General features: G+C 50.0%; 1 protein-coding gene and 1 long non-coding RNA gene across 28 annotated transcripts in view; one reads left to right on the plus strand and one right to left on the minus strand.

Moving 5' to 3' along the window:
• LRRFIP1 (LRR binding FLII interacting protein 1) overlaps positions 1-22,067 on the plus strand; it is a 146,044-nt gene that overhangs the window by 44,469 nt on the left and 79,508 nt on the right. The gene's annotated exons all lie outside the window — the stretch shown is intronic.
• Positions 6,130-22,055, minus strand: LOC117801169. The gene is made up of 5 exons (XR_004623692.1): positions 20,971-22,055; positions 9,475-9,615; positions 8,325-8,422; positions 7,818-7,928; positions 6,130-6,266 (listed from the first exon to the last, which is right to left on the minus strand). It is a non-coding gene; the product is annotated as an uncharacterized LOC117801169 (long non-coding RNA).

Raw genomic sequence — 22,067 nt, forward strand, 5'->3', positions numbered from 1 at the left:
ATTTTGTTCTCAGTGGTTCATTTTATAAAACAAAACTGCCAAAAGGTACTACAAAAATAAAACAATTCTACGCTCTTTACAAACTTTATTAGTAGTGAAACGGAAAGCCACGCAAAGTGATCCTGAGTGTCAGGCGCCGGGGTCTTGTGGCACGGTCCTCAGCGTCAGCCAGCTCTGTAGCTGACGGAAGGCCTTGCAGCCTGGCTGGGTGACGCCGCGTCCCGGCAGCAGGCACGGGCAGGCAGGCGTCCCTTGTTGCTGGAAAGCGGGCTCCTACTACAGGATTCGCTGTGGCAGGCTCTTCCCTGTGGCCGGATTTGCAGGACAGTGTCTATGCAACATCCACCCTGCTCCCTGACCCCTTACCCTGAGTGTCTTCGGTGCAAAACTCCTCGGGGCCACAGCCTCTCCAGGAGGTGCCCGGGGTCCCGGCCACACTGCTGACCCGGGCAGGTTATTTCACCTTGTTGTGCCTCAGTGTCCTTACTTGAAAAACACTCTCATTCGTGAGCTTGTGGTCAGACCCAGTAAGAGAACCCAGGTGCGGTGCTCAGCACAGAGCCTCGCACCGGGCGAGCCCCGGACTCCTTGCCCCGAGTCCAGCACCTTGGCTGTATGCGCGTGGGACACAGACAGTCCCGCTGAGCAGCGCCATTCTTCCTGTCCCTCTTCTGGGGCAGGGGGGTTCCAGCTCTCCCCGAGAGGCGGGGTGGGGGCCGACGAGTGCGGGGCAAACCCTGGGCGGTGCTGCAGAGGCCACCCTGAGAACCAGTCCTAAGGCATGATGGGTTGTGGGGCTCCCATTCTGCCCACGTGAGGCTCCAAAGTGAAATGACCTGACCGGGTGCCACAACGTGGACCAGTGCCCCCACCTGGCTTCCAAACATCGCCTGCCCCATCCCCTCTGTGGCCCCGGCAGCCCCCTTGTCAGTCCGCGGGCCCGTGCAGCAGCTCCAGCCGCGCTCACGGCCTTAACCCCTCATGACTTCTCCACATGCTGCCCTGACCCCCCTCTGAGCGCCCCCAGCTGGCCGGCTGCCCCTGCTGTGTCTCCTGACCCCTGCTGCTCAGAGCTGCCTGGGCCAGGAGCTCCCCCATTCCCCTCCCTCTGCGGAGCAGGGACCCTGGCTCGGCTGAGGCCCGTTCACCTCGAGTGGCTGCCTCCACAGCCTGCTAGTCTGCCCCCAAGATCTCCCGCCTCAAATCTGTCTTCGTCTTGCTGTCCCCCTGATCCCCAGAACGCAACCCTCCCGCCCCGAGGCCCCCTTACCACCCTCATTATGGTTCCCTGCAGCCGCCGGAATCGATATAAAACCTCACCTTCCACCCGCGGCCTCAGTCGGTTGAGCTCCGACTCTTGATTTCGGCTCAGGTCGTGATCTCGAGCCCCTCGGTGGGCTCCGAGCTGAGCATGGAGCCTGCTTGGGATTCTCTCTTTCTCTCCCCTCCCCCCACCGCTCGCACTCACACACTGTCTCTCTCTCAAAAAATAAAATAAAATCTTTAAAAATCTTAGTCTCCCCTCTCACCTCATCTCCGTCTCCCTCCCACAGCATCTAGCAAACCATCGTACTGAGCTGTGGGACCACAGTGTCTCCCGTCACTCTCTGTCCTTCCAGACTCCGTTCCCCCTTCCTCCAGGAAGCCCTCCCTGGTTTCACAGGGGCGGCAAAAAGCATATTATCCTCACAGCATTTGTCCTGAGAGTTGGCTAAAACAAGGTTTTTTGTTGAATAAATGATGAAATTACTGAAAAAGATAAATATTGTTGAGGAAAAGAAATGTTTGATTTATTACATTAACTGTAATACATGTTTATTGTAGGAAATAATAAGGAAAAATTTAGACAATAGAAAATTAATATCGTGCCCCATACTATGCCCAAGTGTAACCCGTTCACATTTTGTTTTATTCCCCTCTGATCTTTAACCAATGAATGTTTTTTTTTTTAAAGATTTTATTTATTTATTCGACAGAGATAGAGACAGCCAGCGAGAGAGGAAACACGAGCAGGGGGAGTGGGAGAGGAAGAAGCAGACTCCTAGTGGAGAAGCCTGATGTGGGGCTCGATCCCATAACGCCAGGATCACGCCCTAAGCTGAAGGCAGGCGCTTAACCGCTGTGCCACCCAGGCGCCCCTAACTGATGAATGTTTTTGAATATAGTCTCAATTACATATTTGGCAATACTGCATTTTTATTCTCTTTTTTTAAGGAAAGAAATAAGCTCAACTTTTACATCAAATGCTCTGGAAAACGTTGTAATGGCCACAGAATATGGCACGGAGGACATCCCATCGTGTCCTTGTTTCCCTGTTGTTGGACACAAAGAGGTTGTTCACAGGGTCTTGTGTTTGTCTGTTTACAGTTGTGAATAACATCACAGCAAACGTCTTTACGAGTAAATAATCTCGTGTAGTTGAGCTTGCGTCCTTGAATCAGAACATTACATGAGCCAAGGCAAACGTGTGAGGCTCCTGAGACACGTTCCCAAATTGCTTTCCTGAAAGGTTGTATCCGGTTACTCTCGCCCCCTGTGGTCTGGAAGTGGCTTCCTCCGTGGGGTCAAGCGCTGTGATTACTCTTAGCCTTTGTGAATTTGGCAGCTATAGACTGGTAGCTCCTTGATGCTTTGGGTTTTGAAGTTCTTTTCCTAATTGTCAAAGCATGCCTTGGCGTGTTGGGTTCATTTGCTTTTGTTTTGGTGACCTGCAGATTATTTATTTAACCTTTCTGTAGCCCTGGAGAATGTTTTTCTCCGTTGAGATTGCCCAGGCAGATGCTTGACAGCCGTAAGAGTGGTTCTCGGCTGGGCTTCCTCCCGCACGCTGTTCGAGTCCTCACGGCATGCGGAGCAGATGAAAGACAGCCGAAGGGTGGGGCTAAGTCGATCGAACTGATGTCTCCACCTTGGGTAAAAGCTTACACAACGCCTCTCTTTCAAAGTAACCCTGTCTCGTGAAACACAACGGGCTGACCCAGCACACTGCTCCCTAGGAAGCAGCTCTGATGAGCAAAGCCCCACCAGGACTCCTCATTCCCACCCCCGGGTGAGGTGCGTGCACCTGGCCCCATGTCCCCCATCGCTGCCCTCCAGAGTCAGCCTGAGTCGGCTTCTGGCAGGAGACTAGGGGAGTCTGGAGCAGACAGAGCTCCAGATCTTCAGCACAACGCAGCTGGGAGGAGCAGGTTTTCTGTGCCTTTGGACATCTGACACAGGGTGGTGGATGGTTATAGTGCTAAAAGGGAAAAAGTATGCATACTCTAAGGATGATTTGTCAACTGGGTTTTTTCACAGGGATGAAGAAGTCTGAAATGTCCCAAATAAAGCTATTTGCTGTCGCTGTAAACACAGCTGGGGGCCGAAAGCAGTATTGTTCAAATGGAGGTCACTCTGTTCTAGGAAGTGTGCGTCCTGACACGTTGGTGTGTCTGCTTGGCCGTGGGGCCTTAGACAGGTCACTTGTCAAGACTGGAATAATGACATCTCCTGTTAGGGGCAGCCACCAGGCCGGGTGGCGTTTGGAGGCCCCTCCCAGCTGTGGTTTTAAGAGAGGGAGAAAACATTTGTCCGAAGGTATCCCGGGATGGGGCGGGAAAGAGTCAGGACCATGGATAACCTGCACAGCCTGAGTGCTCTACTCAACCCCGAGCCTCAGTTTCCACCACAATGGCACGGGAGCAATTACGCTGACCTTTCAGGGATGCCGAGGCTTTCGTGAGCTCAAACGCTGCGCCTGCACGAGCCAGGGGCCAGTGTCCGGGAGGCTTGTGCAGCCGTGATCACACAGGCTCCGCACGCCCGGGTTCAGGCCTGCCTCCACCTGCCCACCAGCCGCAGGCCCTCCGCAAGCCCCTCACTCTTTGCTTTGGTCTCCTTGTCCTCAGTCGGACAGGGGGTCTTTTCTCCAGCCTCATGTGGCAAGTTTTCCCTTGAGAGTCCAGCAGAGGTGGTGAGCATGGCACGGTGAGGGGGCGTGAGCGTGTTCACAGCCGGGGGGACGGCCCCAAGTCCACACCTGTGCAGGTCCCATTCCATTCCACCTTCTCGTTTTCTCTGAAGAGACCTACGGTATTTTCAGATAGCATCTGGAAGCGGCAGTCTCTGGCATCCGAAAGGGTCTAAGGATTCTGAACAAAGGCAGCCCCTCCGGTTGGCGTGGCAGCGCTGGCTGTCCCACCAGGAGCTGCTGTCCCAAGTGCCAAGCGACGAGGTCGTGTGGGCTCGCTGGTCAGCCATGGGCCCCTGCCACAGCGCGCAACACACACATCCTACCAGCACCGCTGGGTAACTTGTAAGCAGCCACGAGGTACAGATCCGAGATCCGGGAGCTTTTCACACCAGGTAAGGCTCTGAAACACTTAATCCCAGCCTGTGGAGACAAACCCAGGCACGGCGCATGCTCGCACGAAAGCTCGTTCGTCGTCACATGTCAGAAACCCAGGACAGCACAGGAGAGGGGCTTGCGGGCTTACGGGTGCGGTGGGTCGGACACTTTCCAATGAGAAGTGAACCATCACGGTGACCAAATGTGCGTGGAGTCTTTTATAGTCTGGCAACAACGAAAGAGGGATGTAGTCAGAAGAGCTGGGGGTGCACAGGGAGCGAGGGCCCCTCGGAGGGGCAGGACCTTCTCCGTGGTGCACCAGCTCCGCGCTCCTCCTGCTCCCGGGTCCCGCGGCCCCCGGGGGAGAAGCCAGCCAGCGGCTGGGGCTCTAGTCAGCGGTCCTGGCTTTGCGTGCTGTTGCGCGTGCCTGTGCGCACACGTGTGTCGCTGGTTTTCTTTTGAAATAGCTTCAGCCACGTAAGTAGATTCTGTTACGGTGATGTAACGGACCAGTCGGACAACATATTTCTTAACACTGTTTCACTGTTCAGCAGGTGGGAAAGAAAACTCCTTCCCTCACTTTGACATCCGCAGCTTTTACTAAGCGATAGAAGCGATATGGTAGCAAGGCCTCACGGTTTCTCAAATTCTATGGATGCACACAGCCGGCCCTCTCAGCCTCAGGGACCTCAGTCACTGATGGACATGCATTACAGAGGAAAGGCCAACACTGTTAATTTCTTGGTGTTTGGTTAGTGACTTTTTAAATATAGTAGACCACAAAATAGAGAGTCTTAAAGATGGAACGTGCGGTTCTTGTGCAAGAGAATTAGGCTTTTGTATTCAATGAAAACTGAATATTTGAAAAATAAAAATTGGGTAAAATAAAAGATTAAAAATTCTTAGGTATCTGGTATCATATTAGTTGTTCAAAATGGAAAGCAGAGAATTTTCTGCACCCCCGAAATACAAATTTTATCTTGCCCTTAAAAAAAATTGGGGCACCTGCCAGGTGTGGACCACTTGATCTTGGGGTCTTAAGGTCAAGCCCCACATTGGGGGTAGAGTTTACTTGAAAAACAAATTGACTTGAGTTTAATTGTTCTAAATTTGGTTTATAATTCTGATTATTCTAGAAGAGTAACTATCATATATTGAAACAAAGTCTTCTAAATATCTAAAAACGGATCATACATATTTTTAAAATATTTCCCTTAGAAGGTCTAAACAAAGACCTACAGTATTTTCAGTGTGATTCATCTTGTCTTTTCAAGTATTGCTATTCATACCCCACGAAATACTGACTTTCACTATCTCTACTAAGTCGTTGCAGTGTTTTCCTAGAGTTTGATGGAATTCTGTTACAATATGGGAGATAGAGGGTTCAAACTTTTTAGATTACAAATAGACCTATCAATGCATTTATGTTCACTGTACAAGACATAGAACAGTGAGCTTGTTTTTATATTAAATAAAACTCTGCCATGGATTAGGTTGCTAACTGAACCCAGCCGAGGGTTGGGCCCTCCTTTATTATAAACGCTTAAATTTTTGTAAGTTGCTTTAGTAAAAAGAGAGAAAGAAAGAAAGAAAGAAAGAAAGAAAGAAAGAAAGAAAGAAAGAAAGGGAAAGAGAAAGAAAGAAACTTGGAGATTCACTCTCTAAGGCTGGAAGTCACCACCAGGAGGCAGAGCAGACGCACCTGTCACTGGTCGGTGAGCTGAGCTGGACAGTGTGGGCGTGGCCCGTGGCCGGGTGCCACACCCAGGAGAGCAGGACAGACATCTAGGAGGCGTTCGGGCTTCACCCCATTCTCCAAGGGAAGGCCGTCACAGGTTTCACAGGAGGGCTTAGCTTCTCCCCAAGCCAGGGTGCTCACTTCTCACTTCCTCAGAAGGCTGAAGCCGTGTTTCCGTTGGTATTCCCCAAGCCTGGCACCCTGTGGGCACATTTCTGTTTAATGTCATGGCACTTATCACAATTATAATTAATTACTTACTTGTGCAATTATTTAACACCTGTCTTCTCCCTGGGAGTTGTGATTGTCTGTTGTCATTGTTAATCCACAGTCGGCTGGTACCTGACATGTGTTAGGTCCTCGATCTGTGTTTGTTGATTGAATGAATGAGTGAATGAGGGGACAGATGGGATGGCCCCGGCAGCAATGTTGGGGGGGGGCTGTTTGCATAACTGGAATCACTCTGAGGAGCCCCTCTGAGGCCTGACTGGCATGAGGCGGTGCGTGGGAGGCACCACAGTGGTGCGGAGGCTGGCTGTCTGGGGAACTCAAGTGGGACGCAGGGGGAGCATGGCCTTTGAGAAGAGGGCCAACAGCGGGCGTGTGTGGGCGTTGGGGACGTCAAGGCTCTGTGCATGCACCCTGCAAGTGCTGTCTCCTTGAGCCCCTGCAACAGCCCTGTAAGGTCGGTGCCGTTATTGCCACTCCTTTACAAATGGGGGAACTGAGGCACGGAGATGTTAGATAATGCTTTCTTAGGGGACGCTGGTTGGTCATCCCCCCACAGGAGAGGGAATGCAGGAGAAAGGGTCTCGGAGACAACAGGAGTTCTGCTTTGGACGTGTCGAGTTTGAGATGCCTTTGGGACAGGCAAGGGGCAGGTGGACTGAAGCTTGGAGAAGTCTGGAGTAGAAATACTGATCTGGTGCTCAGGTCATCAAGGTCATGGTCAACATGGTGGGGCCAGGGGAGCCCAGGGAGCAAGAGGCATACAGGTAAGGCTCTGAAGACCACCCAGGAATCCGAAAATACCCACCTCCACCCTGAGTATAGGGCTAGGACGTAAGTGTGGTTGTGTGTTCTCTTTAATTTCTGTGGCATTCAGAAATAGGTAATTAGTCAAAGAAATGCAAAGATTACTATTCACTACTTGCAGGAGTGGTTGATAGTGTCAGTGAAATGAGAGGTATGCACAAAGGCATGAATTTGCATAGTTATTATTTTCTCTTTCAAAGCATAAAAGAGATCTGGTATCAATGATCAAGTGTGTGATTTTAAAAAAATATTTATTTATCCATTTCAGAGAGAGAGACAGCATGAGTGGGAGGAGCAGAGGGAGACAGGGAGAGAATCTCAAGCCAACTCCTCACTGAGCCTGGGAGCCCCCTGCGAGGTTCGATCCCACAACCATGAGATCGGATGCTCAGCAGACTGAGCCACCGGGGGCCCCAAGTGTGTGATTTTTAAAAGCAAAATTAAACAAGACAAAAAACTGTATTTGACCTCTTAAAAGACCCAGAAAGATTCTTAACCTTGGGTCTACGAATCCCCGAAGGGGCCTTAGGTTTNTGAGCCACCGGGGGCCCCAAGTGTGTGATTTTTAAAAGCAAAATTAAACAAGACAAAAAACTGTATTTGACCGCTTAAAAGACCCAGAAAGATTCTTAACCTGGGTCTACGAATCCCCGAAGGGGCCTTAGGTTAGATCTCAAGAGATCCCTGAAATTGCATGGGAAAAAAGAACAGCGTTACCTCCAATTTGAATATAGGCCAAACACTTTGGTCCTATTCGAAGTGTATGCAACTTGGCCACCAGTAGAAATTCCGGGTGTTTGGGTGGCACGTCTCAGTGGTTGCAGGCAGCTGGGGAAAGTGCACACACTGTGTCAACACGGTGGCAGGTAGGAACTCTTGTCACTGAATGCACTAATACGGGAGCCCTCTGTGCAGGCTGTTAAGCTCCAGCCCCCCTTCCTCCCCCTGCTGAGAGGCTGGGGCTGGGGCTCCGCCAGCAGGGCACGCAGCACAAAGAACCACTCCTCCCTGCCTGCTTCCTGTTTCTCTGTGAGTCTCCTGGCAACTGCCACAGGGTTCCGTTCTGCTTCCAGTGTTTGACCCACTCTCAGAAACCCCCGTCCTCGTCATCAGGGAGCCCTGTTAGATTCTGAAACACCCTGCTCAGAGCTCTGGGTACCCCGGGCCTTTGGAACCCCGGCTGTCCCCAAGGTCATTGCCTGCTGGTGACCTGAGCCCCTTTACCTTCTCAGGCATCCGGCACCTGCTCAGTGGGTCCCCTGGATGTAACACTTCTGTTACCAGGACTGGTGTAGACTTCCTGATTCAACTCAGTTGACACACTGTAGCACGATTTAAAAATACAGTTTAATAACATATTTCAGAATAATCCGTTTACTTTGTAACCCGGTATACTTTGCTTTAAGCATTTAAAAATATTATTCCAAGGGGCGCCTGGGTAGCGCAGTCGTTGGGCGTCTGCCTTCGGCTTGGGGCGTGATCCCGGCGTTCTGGGATCGAGGCCCACATCAGGCTCCTCCGCTATGCGCCTGCTTCGTCCTCTCCCACTCCCCCTGCTTGTGTTCCCTCTCTCGCTGGCTGTCTCTCTGTCACATAAATAAATAAAATCTTTAAAAAAATAAAAATATTATTCCGAGACTGGCCGTAGGTCCTCGCCAGCGTGCGGGAGGTGCGCGTGATACAAAGCAGGGACCAAGTAGAAGTGGTCGCCCACGTCGTTCATTACAGTTTCTGTCATTAGGCTTAAAAGCCTCTAGGAACACAAAACATAAAGGTTTTTCTTTCCGTTCTTCCTTCCTTTCTTTTCCCATAAAGTTATGGAAGAAAATGAGCTTTGTGTTTTTCCTCCGTTTAAAAGTAGTGCCGGCGTATCCAGACCCCGGCATCTGCCGTGTGGCATTTCTAGCACAGAGGAGCGGCGTCGGGTCGGCTCACGTGGGTTTTTGCAGCCGTCACCACCGTCCATCCACAGAAGGTTTTCACCTTCTCAAACTGAAACTGTCCCAGTGAAACAATTCCCTGTCTCCTTCCCTGAGCTCCTGGAACCCACCATTCGTCTTTCTGTTTCTATGAATCTGATTAACATAAATTTCTACTCTTCCCGGTTGCTTTCCCGTGGTAAAATGGCTAAAAGGTGATGCTTAAAGCAAACAGTATTTGCCTGATGTCTGCCTTTCTTTTTTTTTTTTTTAGTTAAATTAGCTCTTGTCTGCATAGAATGCCATCCTGCCAGGCCTAATTGTTTATTTTGCTGATAGTATCTGAAAATTAATGTAGAGTCACAATGATTTAGATCTTTCAACTTCCATGAACTGCAGCTGTAAAGAGGTCACGGCAGGGAGATGGCTTTAAAACACGTGCACTGGTCACATACTTGGAAGATTTCTTCCACACAGATTTCCAGATCTTTCGTGTGGCCAATTTCACGTGGAGTGGAGGCACTTGGAACTCATACCATATAACTTCTGTTTTCTGGGGAGAACTCCACACTGACGTTCCTCTTCCTTTTGTGACACTGCATAAACAGAGTAAATTGAGTTTTTTTCAGCACTATTTTTTAAATTGTGCTAAATACACATAACAAAGTTTAGCATCTTTACTGTTTTAAAGTGCACTCGCACTGTTGGGCAATCACACTGTTGCACTCATCACCACTATGCGTCTCCAGAACTTTCTCAGCTTCCCCAAATTAAAACTCTGTCCCCATGACACACAGACTCCCCGTCGTCCTCCCCCTGGCACCCACCCTTCTGCTTCCTGTCTCCGTGAGTTTCACAATTCTAGGGCTCTCGTATATGCAGAATCAGACAGTATTTCTCCTTCTGTGTCTGGCTTCCTTCACTTTGCCTAATGTCTTCAAGTCTCAACCACATGGTAGCAGGTGTGGGAATCTCCCTCCTTTTTAAGGCCCAATAATATTCCATCGTGTGGATGGACCACTCATCTGCTGATGGGCACTCGGGGTTGCTTCCACTTATGGGAATAAATTGGCTTTTGTATTTAATACAAATTAATTAGGAATTTTGAAGTGGATTAACATAAAGAGAACATGGGTCCTAAGGTCTCCTTTTATCGTTACATTATCTGATACTTTAATACTGCCAACGTGAAACATTTATTAGCACAGGCCCCCTGGAAATGCTCCTCTGTGGCCACTAGGAGCCAGGCCTTGGAGTTGGGCCACCCCTCTCCGGCCTTTTCTTCCAGACATCGGTGCTTCACTGCCTACGCCCTTGCCTTCTTCCAGAGGTAAAGATCGTTCTATTATGTTTCAGTCTAAATGTAGGACATACATTTTAGATAATCATAGAATATTAGGGCTGAAATCTTTGAATATTGCCATCTTTTTAATATTCTTAGCTGCAGATAATTTCTTCCTTTTCAAAGACCTTTACCTACTGTAGGAGAGCCTCTTTACCCAAAAAGAGGAGTTCATGAGCTTCTCTTGCCTAATACTTTGGAGACACAGTCATACCGCCTTATCTGGCCTGTGAAGTTCAAGTCAAGCATCTAGATCAGAATCGCAACTCGGAAGTGACCAGGTGCCTCAGAGAAATTAACGCTGGCAAAGTTCAGGCCTTTTGTTCTAGGAAGGAACATGATCACTCCTGCGAGAGGCCCCTGACGTCGAATTCCAGTTAACATTGCGATTCTAAGGGTTGGGTCCGAACCAGCGGGTACGTTCAGGCTGTGCATTCTGAGCTGGAGACGGGCAGGCAGAGCCATGCTGGGCAGGGCAGGAAGGCACGTAGGGAGGGGCGGTTGGTCTGGGACAAAAGTTAACTCCCACACCTCTTGGTAAAGGGTGACTGGATACATAAGATTTAGATTGCATGCTGCCGGATTGTTCTGTAACATTGTGCATTATAGAGACCAAGAATCTGCCCCGCATTTACAGTTGGCATTTCATTTCCTTAAATATTGATTATGAACAATTACTCATTTGGGGCTTATAGGCCATATGAAGTAGGTAACATCATTACTCCTGTTTTACAGATGAGGACACTGAGGCCTAGAGAAGGGTTGCATCACTGGCCCGAGACCGGCAGCGAGTTTAGACAGCGAGTTTAGGCAGACGCGAAGCTTCCCGCCCAGGCAGGGCTGGCCCTGCAGACCTGAGCCCCGTGTGTTCCTCCGTGGGGCCTCACCCTGCAGAAAACGATTATATTCGAACACCAACAATAATAATTAACTTTCCACCCGCTTCAGTGCCAGTCCTTGTTCAGGTTGCTTTGCTCTGTGCATCTTTTATTGTCAAAATTAGATTCTAGCCTTTAGCCAAGAGTGTCTTGTTCTGAGACTTGTCATTTGCTTCTTTTCGGGTCCCTGGGCAGGTGACCGACAGCAGATTCTCTGCTTACTTTATTGGCAACTTTAATGCTATTTAAATTCTAACAAGCTCTGAGTCCTGCCCTGGTGATTACGGCCCGAGCACTAACTCGCGAAGCTGCTGGGTCCTTATTGTTTTGCCAAGTGTGGAGGACCCGTGTTAAGATGAGACCAGTAGACCAGGGCCGCTGGACTGTTACTATGACGGCCGTTCTGATGTGCAGACAGGACAAAGAAACCCGCAGTGCGGCTCGGGAGAGGAGGTAGGATGTGCAACCACTTGCAGATTATGGGTATGCCCAATGCAAAGAATCAGTCTAAAGCTGGGAGCTCAGTTTGCAATCATCTGTAATGACATTTAAAAAAACAAAACAAAACAAAACCATAGGGGACACCCGGGTGACTCAGTTGGTTACGCCGCTGCCTTTGGCTCAGGTCATGATCTCAGGGTCCTGGGGTCCAGCCCCACGTCGAGCTCCCTCTGCCTGCCACTCACCCTGCTTGTGCTTTCTCTCTCTCTCTGTCAAATAAATAAATAAAATCTAAAAACAAAAAAAAAGACCATAGCACAGCCATATCCCACAATTATATATATATATATATATATATTTTTTTTTTAACTTAAGGCAAAAAGGTAAGATCCCATTCAAGGTAGTATTTAGGACTAAAGAAATATGCAGGACCTATATGAAGAAAACTATTACAATATACTGAAGGACACATCAGATTTTAAAATGGAGAGAGACATGCCTTGTTTCTAAATAAGAAAACCCAATGTTGTAAAGATGTGAATCTATCCCCAAATAATTTATAAATGTAATGTGATTCAAATAAAATTCTAGTTTAGGGGACAAGACTGGTTTTATGTTTGACAAGTGGATTTGAACATTAATCTAAAGGAGTACATAGTGAGACCATCAAGGAATTTTTGGAAAAGAATAGGGACAATTTTTAACTTGTTTTGTAACCTACAGGTTCTTTGTTCAAAATCCTACCTCCCTATTCAAATACTTTCCGTGGGCCCTTTACTGCTTCCTGAGTAACGTTCAAGCTCCTTAACCTATTATGAAAAGAGAACATTCTAACAATATCTAAAGGTACTCTGAAAATTCAGCAATAAAATGCCCACGATTCCATCACTTGAATAGAGCAGCTGTGTTGTTTATTCTGTGTTTCCTTCCAGTCTTTGTCTATGTGCGTCCATTCTTACCTCGTCATGTTCATAATACACTTGTCTAAGGACCGAGAACACCGAAAGCCTGCCCTTTGGCCTCGGGAAGGGCAGTAAGGCAATGCCAGAACCCTGGGCTTGAAGGGGGGCAGCTTCCTCACAGGGGGCTGAGCTCCCTGAGTGCTCCGAAAATGCTGATTAAAGCTTTAAACCTAATCCAAGCTAATGAAGTGACCGAGACTGCCTACGGCTTCTCTAAACGTGTATGTGAACTGCAATTCCCGAGTCCCTTATCTTGCCGGAAAAATCGTCTGTGTGCTTTGGAAGAACAGACAGAATGTGCTGCAAACTCTTCATGCCAGCCTGGCGCCCCACGGTGACCTGCCGTCCTATATGGTGGCTGTGTCCCTCCCATTTTACATAGGACACTGCAAGGGGTCACGGGAGTCCCCAAAACTACAAACTAATGAACGACAGAGCAGGGATTCCAGCCAGATTCCCACCCGCCCCCCCCAACCTCTGCTTTGGAGTTTTGAGGGCTTTCTGCAGGAATCACTGGGCCTCAGGTCAGCTGTGCAGGCTGCAGGCACTCCCCGCAGCCCCAACTCCTCGCCGCTCACCCACCCAGATGGGCCGAGAAGCAAAACTCCGTTCTTTGACCTTCTTGCTTGCAAGGCTCTTACTTCCAGTTTACTCCCACCATCACCCCCTTGGCCTTGACCTTGGCGTGACCACACCACGTCTAAAATCTCAGCTTCCGACTTCCCACCCCGTGGCCCCCACCTCCTGTCTCTCAGTGCCTTGTGCTGGCTTTCTTCCTGCTACAACGGAACTAGACTTGCTTTTGAGTTCTCACTTAAAGAAAAAAAGAGGACCACAGATATTAGGCGATAGGTTGAAATAGTTCTTCTTGACCATGATTTCTGTGCATGGGTAACTGTCGAACCATTGGAGCATGATTTCTCTGTATACGTCGGTAAGCCAATGTTCTTGTACAGCGTGGTCACCTTTGATGAAAGTACAAGCCCCTCTCTAGACCAGGGCTTCTCCTCTGGGGGCATTTTGCCTCCCAGGGGACATTTGCAATATCCAGAGACATTCTGGGTTGTCACAAGCAGAGTGGAGAGGCCGAGGACACTGCTAAACATCCGTGACAGATGCCACAGCAAAGAATGATTTGGCCCAAAATGTCCATAGTGTCGAGGTTAAGAAACCCTGCCCTCTATTTATGTTAGAGTTTCCTCCTGAAGTCTAACCCCACATTGGATACCGGATGCCTCCACGGAAGTGGGGATAAGAGGCGGGTGCTTCACTGTGATCTAAGTAGCTAAAACCAACCCTCCTGGTCAGAAGCAGCATTCTGAAAGCCTCCAGTGGGCTCAGAGAACCACGCCCTCCCCTCGTTCAAAGGCGGGTCGAAGCCGCCCCACAATATGTTGGGTATAAAGGTGCCTTTAATTGACCTCTTTGCTGGTACTCGGAGATGACGTGGTCAGGAGTGGCTATTTGATCTCCAGTTATTCCAGAATTTCCACTCCTGTGCCAAACATGCCTGTCCAGACTGCTGTTCTTTGCTCTTCCTCAACCGTCCCTTGAACTTCATCTAAAATACTCATTTTTCAAAGGTAAGACTTCTTGATTCTATGTTAAAGTCTCCTGTAGGGATACACAGTTCATACGAATTGATGATAAAGAAGTCGCTGATAATCTGGAACTTTTCTGGAGTCTAACAGCTGATGACTTGTCTTGGCCCTGTACTTCAGGGCCTCGGGTGCAGAGGGGAATACCCTGATACTAGGGTGTGGGCTTGGGTTTCTAATACCGTGCCCAAGTGTGTTAGCTGCTCCTATTTTCCTTAGAGACATGATTTTAGGGATACTGTTTTAGAAATTTCTGGGGCGCCTGGGTGGCACAGTGGTTAAGCGTCTGCCTTCGGCTCAGGGCGTGATCCCAGCATTATGGGTTCGAGCCCCACATCAGGCTCCTCCACTATGAGCCTGCTTCTTCCTCTCCCACTCCCCCTGCTTGTGTTCCCTCTCTCACTGGCTGTCTCTATCTCTGTCGAATAAATAAATAAAATCTTTAAAAAAAATTTCTATACTTTGGGGTGGAAGGTGGCTCACTTCTGATGTCTCATCTGTCCTTAAGTCGGGTTATCTTTTAAGTCAAAGGGCTTATTAGCAAGAGTGCCTGATTTTTAAACCTTTGAATTCATCTCACCTGCCCTTAAATTTCCCTGTTTGCTGTGGGGACCATTTAAATTCACATCATAAAGTCCTATGTTCCCCACACTTCTTTTCTGTGAATGACATTTGTCAATCATATCTGTAGCCTGATTGATTTCTGAAGGGTAAAGATTTGTTCTGTGGCTCTGATTATAAGGAACGTTCTATCTTTTCTAGAACGCTAAACTCATAGGCAGGAGGACTAAGGCCCAAGCCAAATAAACGAGTGAGAATGTAGAAAACATATTGTTTCCATTTATTTACTCACCATATTCTGTTCCTAATTATATATTGAAGCATTTGGTTTATTTCTTCTCAGTGGGGTGTTCTATTAGCTAGGGAACACAATTCTCTAGAATAAAGTTTATTTTTCCATGTCACTCTTTATTCTGAGCAAAAACATTTTAAGTTGACTATTCAGAGAACATATATAAATATATCTTTTTCTTTGCTTTGGAGTTAACTTGGGGGATTTTGCACAATTTATTCTTATATGGCTGAGAAATACATAATGGATTTTAGTTGTTTTATTTTCAGTATTTTTAGAGAATCATCAGTTGATATTCGTGGTGTGTTCTGCTCACAAAAAGCACAGCTGGTACTTATTGCAGGTGGATGTGGCTGTCTCCTTGGCTATGATATACGGGAGACATCTCTGTACTCTCTCAGGTCCTTGGTCTGGCCCCGGATCCCCAGTGCTGAGGGATGGCATGGAAAAATGGATACATTTTTCCCCCAGGATTGCTACAGACTTACGCCTGGACACTTTTGGAGATGAACTTAATTCCAGAGTACAATAAATGAGAAATTATGTTAAGTGTGGGTCAGATTTTACCCTGTAGCAGCGTTGTTGGGCTTTCTAGAGCCCCGTGGAAGGGCTCTGCGCTGGGGAGCTGGAAATAGCATCACCCCGGCAGGGCCCCAGGCAGCTCCGTGGCAGGCCCATCCTTCTCTGTTCCTCCTGCCCTTCCTCCTCCCTCAGCTCCGTGGTCCAGGGTCCTTGTTATCTCTCCTCTCCTGACCGCGTGATTTTCTCACCTCCATTCAGCTCAGAATCAGGGCCAAATCCCCAAGTCCATACACGCCCCAGCCTCACCCCTTGGTAACCAGAGTCTCTCAGACCCATCCCCACCTCTACCCCAATTTCCCCCACTCTCCTTTGGCTCCTGCCTTTCAGCCTCCAAAGTCTCTCCCATCCTTAAAAAGAGACAGACAAATGAACATGTCCCCCTACCCAGACCCTCCCCTGATCCCTCCTTCCTCCCAGGCTGTGAGCTGCCATTTCTTACACATGCCCAAACGGCTGAAAATGTTTAATTGTAGAATTTTAACAACAGCATGCAATAACCAGTGTTTTTCTAGTTGCAAATTAAAGGCTTCCTCGACCCTCTTCTCTTCCCTCTGTCCACCTTATGTAACACGGATGTTCACAGCAGCCTTCTGGGGTAGCTCGTGAACGGTGGCTTTCCAGAGACTCCTCTTCGTCCGCTTCTCTGACCACCCCTTGTCTGTCTTGGCTTGTTGCTGACACACCTCTCACTCCCTACATGTAGGAGCCCCATGGTTCCTCCCCTCGCCTCTTCCCTCCTCTGTGCATACTCCGTGGTCCTCAGCACCTTCGCCCAGTTTGCACGTCCGGCGGTGCTGCCGGGCTGCCGGACACCTCCCAGGGCTTTCTGCCACCACTTCCTGTGCAGTCCAACTGAAACTCAAACTCGCCACCTTCCTTAGAAATCCAAGTGGTTTGAAAGAAGTCTGGTGAATTGCTGAGTAGTAGGTAGTTATCGGAAAAAAAAAAAAAATTCCTGGGGTGCCCAGGTGGCTCAGTCGGTTAAATCATCTGCCTTCGGCTTCAGTCTGATCCTGGGGTCCTGGGATCGGCTCCCTGCTCAGTGGGGAGTCTGCTGATCCCTCTCCCTCTGCACCCCCCCTTGTGCTCGCTCGCTCACTCTCGCTCTATCTCAAATACATAAATGAAATCCTTAAAGAAAAAAAAAAGATCAGTGAGAGTTAATGATAACCTGCCAAAGTCCTTCATTTTATCAGGAGAATCATCCATGTGCCCATCCATCATTTACGAAGTGCCCCCCCCCCCCCCGCCCCAGGTGTTCCAAGGTGAAAACACCCTCCCATTCTGGAAGGGCCCACTCCTAGTGGAGGGGGAGGGGGAGTGCCAGGTCATAGGCAGCTGAGAGCATGAGGGATGTGGTTGTATGACACCCAGCACAGGTGAGTGCCCCGTAAGCAGGAGCTGTATGTATGTATTAGAGAGAAAGAGAGAGAAAGCGTGTGAGTAGGTAGGGGGAGCGCAAAGGGAGAGGGAGAGAGAATCCCAAGCCGATTCCATGCCCAGCACGGAGCCTGACATGGGGCTCCATCTCACTATCCTGAGATCATGACCTGAGATGAAACCAAGAATCAGATGCTTAACCACCTGAGCCACCCAGGCGCCCCAGCAAGAGCTGTTTTTGTGCTAGAACGTAGCTCAGTCTTCTTTTCAGCTACTCTTGCTCTGAATGCTTCCGTCCACTGGAGACAGTCCGGATTCCGGCCCACAAGCCATGTTCACTGCCGCATGGGGTGCAGCTTTCTCAGCAGATGCCAGGCAGGGTCCGGCCCTCCGTTAGCTGCCCCCTACAATGCCCTAAGTCTTTCTGGGAGAGCTGGCCGGCACATCGATCTGGGTGTGTACACGGCTTTGTCAGCACCCCTGGAGGGGAAGGTGGCATTACTGGTACAGGCTAAGCCCGGGGGGTGGGGGGGACAACTGGGGACATTCACCTCGCCTGTCTGTTGACTGTCTTCCCAGTGAGGACCCCGGGGCAGTGGCTGGGGAGGGGGGCCACTCTGCCTTGTGCTGTGCATGGGACGCTAAGGGCTCGGACTTTTAGGGGGACTTGGGTTAGCGAGGCCAGCCTCACTCTTCCAACGTGGGTCTGCGGACAAATTACACAACCTCTGTGGGCCTCAGTGTGTGTATAAAAGTGCTTCGTAAATGGAAAGGTGGTGTGCAGGTCCAGGGAATCATCACATGAACCAGCTGTTTAATACGAGGTGTTCTGTGATATTAGTCAAAAGCATCCATATAAAGTAAAAAAAAAAAAGCTCATTGTTTGTAGATGTATTTAGAGCTGTTTATTTTGTTGTAATCAATATGAATAGTAATTCATGTTCACAAAAAACAGCAGTTACGGGTGTGACTTAGAAAAATGGTTTCTTGTCAGTCATCTGACTAAAGGGGAGGCTGAGAGCACGTCCCCCGCCCCCACCGTCTGCTGTCTGCTCTGTGCCAGGATCCCAGGAAGGGCTTGTCACCAAACCGCAGGAGGAGGCGAAGCTCGTGAATCAAGCAACAGGCCAACACCATGGAGACGAATAAACCAAGCTCGGGTGTGGCCACGTTGGTAAATGTTCTGGCATTTGCTGGTTAGCTATGATTCTGATGTTCCCAGGACAAAGTGAGACAGCTCTATTTACCTTTGGTTCTTTTCTCAGGGGTTCCTTAAGAAGTTAAGTCCCTGCATATAATCTTGCTGTACATCAGAGAACTGCTTTTTGAGATGTTGGACATTTAACTTTTGTCGAGAGGGCACAAAGGCTCCCAAGCTTGGCGGCTTCTAGGAATGCCTAGCTTTCACAGAACCGACAGCACCTCCTCCTTGCAGAGCTCCGGGCCTGCAGGGCTGCAGGTCCGTAACCGCGGGGCAGCTGGGAAAGGGCCAGAAACTTGCAGTTGACCTGTTACAAGGGGCACCCTGACCACCAGAGGGTGGAACTGGGAAATTGAACCAGTGTCCTTAACCTCACAGCTCCTCATGTAAGGACCCTGGGGGAGCACTGGCCCGGCTAGGCAGAGGGCCGCTCTCCCTGAGCACCCCCACCCCATGCCACTCAGCCCTCCCAAAGACACCCCGGGTTTCTCCTGCTAACCTTCCTGAGGATGGAAACCCGGGGCTTCCTAAATGCTCCTTCTCACCTGGCACTCTCAGGCGGTTTTAATTCTGTCTTCTTCGAGGGAAAGGGTGTCTGTTACGGTGGCAAGCTGCCTTTCACGCTGTGAGCACCGGGAAGATGGGTCTTGGAGTGTGCCCCATTTTACAGAACGTCACTTTTCACAGCCACACCCCTGTATTTGACATCTTTGTGCACTTTCCAAAAACAAGTTTGTAGGTTCCAGTCACTCATTAATCATCCTCACAAGTGGCCTTGCTATGAGTTAAAAAGGGGGGGGGGGCACCTGGGTGGCACAGCGGTTAAGCGTCTGCCTTCGGCTCGGGGCGTGATCCTGGCGATCTGGGATCGAGTCCCACATCAGGCTCCTCCGCTATGAGCCTGCTTCTTCCTCTCCCACTCCCCCCTGCTTGTGTTCCCTCTCTCGCTGGCTGTCTCTGTCTCTGTCAAATAAATAAATAAAATCTTAAAAAAAAAAAAAGTTCCGTTTGGGAAGGGGGCTTCAATGAGGGGTCCTTTCCATTAGAGACCTACTTATAATCAAAATTAACAGAAGGCAGCTAGATAGACCCTTTACAGACCCCGGGGTCTACATAATAACACCAAGACGCAGGATTCAGGGCTCTACTTACAATACAGACACTTGCCCATGGCTGGGAATGGTTTTGAGGCTTGGCCATCTCATAGGGCCCGCTGGACTGAGACACACTCAGGGGCAGTAGCGTCCCATCTGGAAGGGTGTTGGAGAAGCAGGTTTCTCTAATGTGCTACCACTTAGTGAAATAAGAAATCTCCTGGGCACAGACTATTATTATTCTACTGCTGGTATCACTAGTTTGTTCCTAGGACTAAAAGTAGTCAGCTGGTTGCTTCTTACTCCCTGACATTGTCCTGCCACCCACAGCTTCTGCAACCAGCCCTTACCGAAGTTTCTCTGGTCACCCCATTTCTCGGCCATTTGAACCTGTTGTTGCCCCACTTCCTTCCTGCTGTGGAGGAGGACAGGGAGGCCTGGGCACCTTGGATGGGGACTCTGGCGACCAAGGAAAGAGAGTGGCTGACCAACAGTGTTGGTCTGCATTTCCAACAGGCCCGCAAGGCTGCTCAGTGGGGTCTGCACGTGGGTGCCCTTGGTCCTCCCCTACACCAGGGGCGCTGTGCCGGGGGTACTCTCCTTGTCATTGGCATGTTTCAGATGAAGCTTGAGACACAGGGCTAAGCAACTTGCTCTAGATCCCACGATGAGTGGCAGAGCCAGGAATTGAACCAGGTGCTTTTTTCATTTTTTAAGATTTTGTTTATTGGGACACCTGGGTGGCTCAGTCAGTTGAGCTTCTATCTTCAGCTCAGGTCATGATCCCAGGGTCCTGGGATCGGTTCCCACATTAGGCTCCCTGCTCAGTGGGAATCTGCTTCTCCCTCTGCCTGCTGCTCCCCCTGCTTGTTCTCTCTCTGTTAAAGAAATAAAATCTTTAAAAAAAAAAAGATTTCATTTATTTATTTGAGGCCGGAGGGTGGGGTGGGGGGAAGCAGAAGGAGAGGGACAAGCAGACTCCCTGCTGAGTTCAGAGCCCACTGCCGGACTAGATCCCAGAACCCTGAGATCAGGACCTAAGCTGAAATCAAGAGTCAGATGTTTAACTGACTGAGCCATCCAGGCACGGCTGAACCAGGTACTTTAACTCCAGAGCCCATTTAACCCGTTCCCTGCATGGTTTCGTGGAGGTGGTACCGACTGGATGTCGGCCTGGGGGCTGGGGACAATGCGGATGTATTCTAGCAGTTGAAGCCGGTTCCTTGTGCCCTGCTCTGGGAGGTGTGGTCACAGGGTTCAGGATGGCAAGTAGCTCTTGTATTCTCCTATCTAGATTGGAATATTCAAACTGAAGTCTCAAAGAAGGCCGTTTTATTAATTGTCTATCATTCTTACCCATGAAGTTACTACTAAAATGAAAATTGCTTTCCATGATAAATTCTGTAAGTTCCGTACTTGTTTATGCAGAAGTTTAAAATTATTTTCTCCAGTGAATTTAACTTTCAAGAATTAAGAATTGAAATACACTAACATATTTTCAAAGCGGTACAGCAAGAAAACAGGTATTAAAATGTAGGCATTTCAATCTCTTTGAAAGTTATTTTGGCAAACCTAACGATGCTATCCGTCAAGGCCTGGAAAGCTTGGCGCTGTGTTTACCTTGATCAAAGTTGAAGCCTGGTGCATTTCTCCGACAGCGGTCACTTCAGACATCTACTAGGCCTCTCTTTCCTGTGGCCCCTACCCTCTCCTAGGTCAGGTCCTCGGGTATCCTCTGCCCGCCCATCCTCCGAGTTAACCCCTTTCTTTACGAGTCCCCTCCAGGTCAGGGGCGCCGGTCCACAGTGCGAAGGTCAGCGCGCACAGGTCCTGCGCTACCATGCTGGCGGGAATTGGATTAGGGTGGCAGAGTGGGAAATTGGGGTACTGTAACATCGAAATGTGAATATGTGGTCTCACAAGACTTTCTGGAGCCGCCTTTGCAGAGAATTAGGCCAAGCGATTCTGTTGAAAGTTCCGGTTTTGAGGCGGGGAGGTGGTCTTTCTGAGAAGGAGCTTCTGGGCGGAGGGCAACGTCAAAGTAGGAGAGAAGGAGGGCGCGCGGTCAGGTTCCAGACACCGCGGACACAGGGCCTGGCCAGGCCAGGTTAGGGTTCCGATAAAAATCTGCCCCAGCCTGGCGAGGTCAGGAAACGTGGCGTTGCTCTGCCCGTTGGGCTTTTAAAGGAGCAACGCGTGTCCTGCGGCTGGAGGAGGCGCGCGCTGAAGGCCGGTGCCCGTCCCATCGCGGGCACGACTCCTTTCCTCTCGGCTCGGCCCCTGTCTCGCACGGTCCTCCCGGCCGGGCCCTGGACGCTGCAGCCCCCGGGTTCCACGCCGAACCGGTGGCACCCCCGCTTTTTGCTTTGCCGGCTTGCCGAGTGGGAGGCGGGCGCCGGCGGCGCGGTTTTGTGGTTCTGGAAGCCGGCCCTCCTCGGGGTGACGCGTTAATGGGGTACCCCCGCCGGCAGGTGCTGCTGTGCTCGGGCGGAGGTTGTGGCAACGCAGACGCTCAGTTTGGCTTGAGTTCCGGGGACGTCGCCGGGCGGGAGCCTCGAGGAGCAGGGCACCGACAGCGCCGGGGGCGGGGGCGAGGTCAGGGCGGCAGTCCGCCCCGCCCCCGCGCAGGCCCCGCCCTGGAGGACCCCGCCCCGCTCTGGCTCCTCCCCCGAGGAACCCTCCCCAGCACAGACCCGCACAGGCCCCTCCCCAAGCAG

Source organism: Ailuropoda melanoleuca, chromosome 2, assembly GCF_002007445.2.
Source record: "Ailuropoda melanoleuca isolate Jingjing chromosome 2, ASM200744v2, whole genome shotgun sequence".
NCBI classification, from domain to species: domain Eukaryota; kingdom Metazoa; phylum Chordata; class Mammalia; order Carnivora; family Ursidae; genus Ailuropoda; species Ailuropoda melanoleuca.